Source organism: Amblyomma maculatum, chromosome 2 (assembly GCF_055883805.1).
Source record: "Amblyomma maculatum isolate TAMU_Amacu chromosome 2, ASM5588380v1, whole genome shotgun sequence".
Lineage (NCBI taxonomy): Eukaryota > Metazoa > Arthropoda > Arachnida > Ixodida > Ixodidae > Amblyomma > Amblyomma maculatum.
Window position 1 is genome coordinate 83,038,056 of NC_139345.1, and position 6,934 is coordinate 83,044,989.

The following is a 6,934-nucleotide window of genomic DNA, read 5'->3' on the forward strand; positions in this document are numbered from 1 at the left end:
TGAATTCATTATAGTCGATGTTCAACTTTTGTATACTATTTAGAACCTTGATTGCGGCTTGACTGTTAATTAGAATTAATACTGAATCCGTCACTGACTCTGCGACTGTAATTTGTTTTGTCAATTGACTTTTTGTACTAGTTGTTGTCATCCGTAATCATGCAATCAATATTTGTGGCATACCCGTTTTCTTTTTTCGATTGTTGTAAGTTTGTATGTAACGCTGTACATTATGTAATATTATGAGTGTTTTAAGCTTTATTGTACGTATACTCACAGCCCTTTCTGTTCCAATCCCTGATGAAATTCACAGTATGAAATAAAAAAATTAAAAACAGACACAGTTACATGGCTTTGCCCTCATCACGTGTAATCAGGCTGCTGCCTCACATACTCCATGCCCATAACTGAACCAGACGAGCCGCAACGGTGCTTCACCTACTCTTTTCATTACAACGAATACCATGTGCACTTCACCTCGCATTGTCTGTAGACACGTAGTAAGGGGCAAGCGAGCATCAAAAATGCCTACCTGAACAGGACGCGGATTCACAAAAAGGTGGAAGAGGAAGTGCGGACCCTTGATTTGTGACGTTACAGGCGCCCCTCAAGCAGTAACATGAGGCTTGGTACACAGCCCCCGAAAGCACAAAGTCAGACCAAGGAAGGGTTAGTTCCGCCCCCCCAGGGGCCTACCTCCAAACTCGAAGAGACTTCTGCTGCAGAAACCAAATACGACTTCTCACAAGTTAGAAACGTTTACATACTCAACTGCGCAACCCATGAAGAAACTAGCCACCATCAAAGCCAGTGGAGAAAGAAACAAAGACCCTAGGACGTTCACTGACGGCCAGCAAGACAAGCTGACCGGCCTCCACCCGCCTAAGGAATCAAGCACTCCACCCATGTCACTTTCTTCACTTATTGCAGTTCTCGGCACAACCCTTTCCCTTCACACACTTGACCTATTGAAATCAACGTATAGAGTAATTAGAACAAGAGGCAGATCCTCTGCTGTTTAATCACAGTCATACTGATAAAATCACTGCCTTCGAAAATGTGGTTCTAAAAATTATTCCAAACATACTAGCGGTCACACCGGAGTGCGCATGTCCAAGTGGAGTCCCTCAAGAAAAGCTTAATAAGACCACACACACCCGAGTTTCCTTACACTTCCATAAATATATAGCTCGCCTTTTCTCTTAAACACCACGACAACAGAAAACATGAAGGCGTTCAAAACCTTAAGAAGCTAGTAAGAATTGTACTGAACTATTGCAGTTTCCAGACCAGGAAGCACTTGGTTAACTCGAATGGAATTCCGCAAAATGGCCATGCACCACCCACTCTAACTGATAAGCAAGCATTACTGACACTCATCTTATTTTTTTACTTTTTAACTATTCGCAACATATCTATTTTCTATGCGGGAACTCAGAAGGTGTCACTCAGACGCTTATTCACTGTGAAGACTCGAAAGTGGCTTATCCAGTCGACATGATTGTTGATTACCAGAGCCTCTGGTAGAGATGCGTGCAAAGTTTCTGCAAAGTTCATCCGACCTTCTTCAGGTTAATCACTCAATGCTAATTACAGACTTGCGAGACCTCGCATAATTCCTGCGAGCGCCTCGCCCACTGATGTACTTCTAGGTAGACACACGAGTCCAACATTTAGGGAAATACCACGAAGTGCAGTAGATTGGTAATCAGAGAGTAATTGCTCACTAGTGTTCACCCAAAGTGGTGGGGAGTAATTACACTTTTGTTGAAGTGAGCTTCCAGAGCAAACGCTTTATTTCAGGAGAACGGCTTGTGAACTTACCACCAGCCCATCTTCAATTCCTTTGGAGGTTCGTTTCTTGATCATCGATTTTGAATCTGTATTTGCCCTTGCATTGCGCTTATGTTGGGGGATATGCATTTGTCGAGAGGAAACCGTACGTTACGCTAAAACTAAATGAGCTCGGTGTGTGAGGTTTTAAGATATATCGAAAATTTCCTGATTTGCTTCCCTTACGATATTTACTGATCAGTCAGAACTGAAGGTGTTTTGTTTATTACCGCTCGCACACCATCGGCTCGATCAGAGTGGCTGGCTTCAAACTTTCAGCTGCCGTTTTTAAGGCGAAACCTAGGCTCATGTACTGCAGAAATGTTCGCAGGAAATGTCAGCAAGAACTGCTCTCATGAACTGACAGAAAAAAAATCTGTCACCAGCGGGAATATCACCGCTACCCCTCCGATACCATGTCGAAAGCGCCGACCACTACACCCCGCTGGGCTCGTGAGGATAATAGCAGCGATGGCAACTACGATGCAGTCAGTGAGAATAACAATGAGTATAGTAGCAATGACAATGACAGCACCTTTGATTCATTATGATGATAGTAGGAATGAAAATGACGATGCAGTTAGTGAAAACAGTCCTGTAAGGTGGCGTTCGTCATTTCCGCTCTTAAGCAGACTTAAATGCAGTCCTGTAAATATTTAGATGCTAAAGCTATATTTGCGAGAGAGGACAGACTGATTTTACAAAACCAGAGTAAAAGGAACACTTATAAATCTGGACAAACTACGCTGGCAAAAACATGGGTTGCGTTGCTTGTGTAACAGAAGCTCAAAGCCATGTGCCAAAAAAAGCCCCAATGAAAGCTTGCGCTTGAAAACGGGTCCACTTAGTAACAGTGGTTAAACATAGAAGGAATTTGTGTTTCCGAGGCAATTGTGCAGGTTTTAAAACAGTTAAAATGATCTTAATGGCATAAGAAAATAACTAAGACAGCCTTTTGCTGTCCTACCCTGCGTGCACACCGTTTCACTTGCGCTGAAAAACTCAGCCAAGAGTTTATAGTCAGGATAGTTTTTTTTTTTATTTATTCTTAAACTTTAAAGCCATTTCTAAAGACATTTTAACAGTCAAGAACCTGCAGGTATGTAAAATGGGTGCCGTGGTCAGCCTGTTAGACCGCTAGCCTCAATCGTTCATGCGGCAAGTCCGTGCGGCAAGTCTTAATTGGGAGAACCGGACTAGCAAGTCAAGGTCGTTTAGAGCACAAAATAAAAAGTCCTTTCCTGCTGGGACATGGAGTTTAGTTTGGATAGTGGTAAGGGGTTATATATTAAGGTATACAGTACAGTGTCTGACTGTATTGTGTATATAGAACGCTGAAGTGAACTTGACTAGTTTCTTATGACAATTGTTATTTAATTCCTTATTAGCCCTGTTTCTTGGAGTCTACAGGAGAGGACCTTTTATTTTGTGCTCTAAATGATCTTGACTTGCTAGTCCGGGTATCCCAATTAGGACTTGCCGCACGGACTTGCCATATGAACAGTTGAAGCGAGCGGTGTAACAGGCCGACTATGGCCCCCATTTTACTTGGAGGTCAACATCAAGTTGGTCATAACTTAATTTGATTGGAGTTTGGTACTGTAACACATAAGGATTGATTCGCATTGCTTGTGGACAATTTTGCGAGCATGCCTCGCCGTGGTGACGCAGTGGTTATGGCACCCGCTCGACTGCTGAAACGAAGGACGTGGGACCGAATCCCGGCAGCGACGGCCGCTTTTTAATGAATACGAAAAGCCAGGCGCCGTCTATTTGCGACGTCAGTACGGGTTAACGATCTCAGGTGGTCGAAATTTCCGGAGCCCTCCACTACGGCGCTTGTATTGTCTCAGTTGGTTCTCGACGTTACACCCCATAAATTGCAGTTTTAACGCATTTGTGTTGTTACAATAAATAACGTTGTCTTTAGGGCGTCGAACTGGAATAAGAACCGAACCCGCCTTTTCACCGGCAACCGGAATTGAACTCAACCCGAATTGGTTTGGTTTGGTTTGTGGGGTTTAACGTCCCAAAGCAACTCAGGCTATGAGAGACGCCGTAGTGGAGGACTCCGGAAATTTTGACCACCTGGGGTTCTTTAACGTGCACTGACAACGCACAGCACACGGGCGCGTTGCTTTTCGCCTCCACCGAAGAGCAGCCGCTGAGGCCGGGATTCGATCCCGCGTCCTTGGGAACAGTAGTCAACCCGAATTGATTCGCTATCTTGGAACCGAACTCAAACCAAAATAAACGGTAGAACCATCCCAAACCGATTCGTGGTACGGTTTCGACCCACGTTTGCTGGCACCTTACCTTCATTATCGACTTACAGAATTCGACTAGATACCTCTGCAGGGGTGACGAATCGATTCACTCGATGAGAAATGCGTAATCTAAAATCGCGGAACAGGTTCAAAATGCACGTCACCTAATCTAAAATAATTAGCGATATGGCCGCGTGTTGTCAGACGCATTCGTCGTCCGCTTATTTTCTGACAATATGGAAAGGTGCACTTTTCATTCCCGCAAGGGAAGAAAAACGCATACGCAAGCGTTGAAAACATAACCCTGACATTTCATACTACGTGCAAAAGTGTGAAATACTTCGCAGACGCATTAGTTACACATATTAACTCTCCAATAATCCCCTACCATGTTTCCCCAAAAATGGTAGGGGTAACATTAAGAGATAGGAAGCGTGCAGAATGGGCCAGAGAAATAACTCATGTTACCGACATTCTAGTGGAAATTAAAAGGAATAAATGGGTACGGGTAGGACATGTAGTGCGAAGAGAGGATAACCGATCATCGCTTAGGGTAACAAACTGGATCCCAAGGGAAGGAAAGCGTAGCAGGGGGCGGCAGAAAGTTAGGTGGGCGGATGAGGTTAAGAAGTACGCAGGGGTCAAGTGGATGCAGCTAGCACAGAACCGGGTTAAGTGGAGAAATATGGGAGAGGCCTTCGCCCTGCAGTGGGTATAGTCAGGCTGATAATGATGACGATGATGACGCGCATATCTTCACATGCTTCACCCGCGTACGTTGGTGAGCTAGCACACACCAATACAATGGCTGAGAAAGCAAAATGGCAATTACGCGTCATCGAAAATCCTTCAGAAGCACAAGGAAACAATGGGCGCTCCACTTCGACTCGTGTCCAGAAAATTACCAACAAATGGAACAAATAGAGAAACCGCAGTGAGGCCCCGCGAGCTATGAAAGAGCTGATGGTGAGGTACACGCATATGTTATCGCCAGCCAAGAAGGCGAAAAATACAAAGCGCGCACAGAACAACTAAATATCGAGGCTAGCATCACGCTTCCCTCCGGCGAACGAGCCACGGGTTGCAGAGCGGCGGAATTCGAAGGAAGAACTGCGAAGGGGATTGCCGCACTATCTTTTTCACTGCTTTGTAATCGAAGAGAGCGATAACGAAGGGGCCGGACACACTGTCAGCGCATACCGTCGACAACGGCGCACAGAGGGGCATACATCCGATAGCAGCGCCGCGATAGCGAAGAGCAACCGCTCCTCGGCCATTCGGAGCGGCCTGGGAACTTTTGACTACCCCTGTATACATTGGTAGAAAAAACTGGAAATGTTACTTCCAAACCCCTTCGACACCTTCTTGAAACCCATTGGACCTAAAAGTGAATACAAAATGTTAACCAAAATTAATCTTCGGTAATTACCTATTGAGTGAAATGTAAAAAATGCTCCGAGGAGCACTACACGTGGGTAATTATATGCGAACAAGTTTCGCTGCACCGTTGCACCGCTCTTGTTTATATATATATATATATATATATATATATATATATATATATATATATATATATATATATATATATATATATATATATATATATATATATATATATATATATATATATATATATATATATATATATATATATATATATATATATATATATTTATATATATATATATATATATATATATAGAGAGAGAGAGAGAGAGCATACGTAAATAGACGTATTTGGTTGCTAGAGGTTAGATACAAGTGAAAAATTGCTTCATACTGTTTCCAAGTTTATTTGTATTTGTAGTTTATTGCCTTTCTCAAGAAAGGCAGGGCTCCTGCCGAAACGTCGACTACAAATAAACTTGGAAACAGTATGAAGCAATTTTTCACTTGTATATATTGTGAAAGAAGGCTAGGTTGAGGCGGCAAGGTCGTGACGGCAAGGCCAGCGATGCCTTGTCTAGCGTTTTAATCCGGTGACAAAACCCAGGCGCGTGCCGGAGCCGGCGCCGCGGGACGATGATGATGGTATGTACAAATGAAAGAGGAAGATCATGGCATATACAAATTAAAGAACATCCACGGAAGGCTCACACAATCTTCCCGGGGGGTCGGAAGCGGCCAGCCTGGCCGCTCCTACCTAACCGATGCATCGCGGCGCACAAACGGTTTCAGGCGAGACACATGAACAATTTCAGTTCCACGGTGGCGTCGATCAGCTGGGGGATCAACAGGCGTCACTTTGAAGTTCACTGGAGAAGTCTGGCTTATGACCTCATAGGGACCTACGTAGTGGTGGTGGAATTTGTCACTAAGGCCAGGGCTGCGCAATGGTGTGTAAAGCAGTACTTCGTCACCAGGACGAAAAGAGACCACTCGATGTGTAGAATCATAGCGAGTTTTGCGGACTTCCTGGCACGCTGCCGTGTTGACGCGGGCAAGATGACGGCATCTGGCCACACGAGATAAAAAATGGATAGGTACTGATGTGGAGTAGTCGGGCGTAGAGAAGAAGGAAGCGTCGAGAATTGTAGTGGGAGGACGGCCGTAAACAAGGAAAAATGGAGAGTAACCGGTAGTTCGCTGTACTGCTGTATTATAGGCGAATGTGACGAATGGTAGAATAGTGTCCCAATTTCGATGATCTGGTGTGATGTACATTGATATCATGTCCGACAAGGTGCGATGAAATCGCTCAGTCAGACCGTTAGTCTGGGGATGATAGCTTGAGGTTGTCTTATGAAGGGTGGATGAGGCGTGAAGAACTTCGGCAACGACTTTCGATAAGAAGGCTGTACCGCGGTCACTTAGGAGCACCCGAGGAGCGCCAT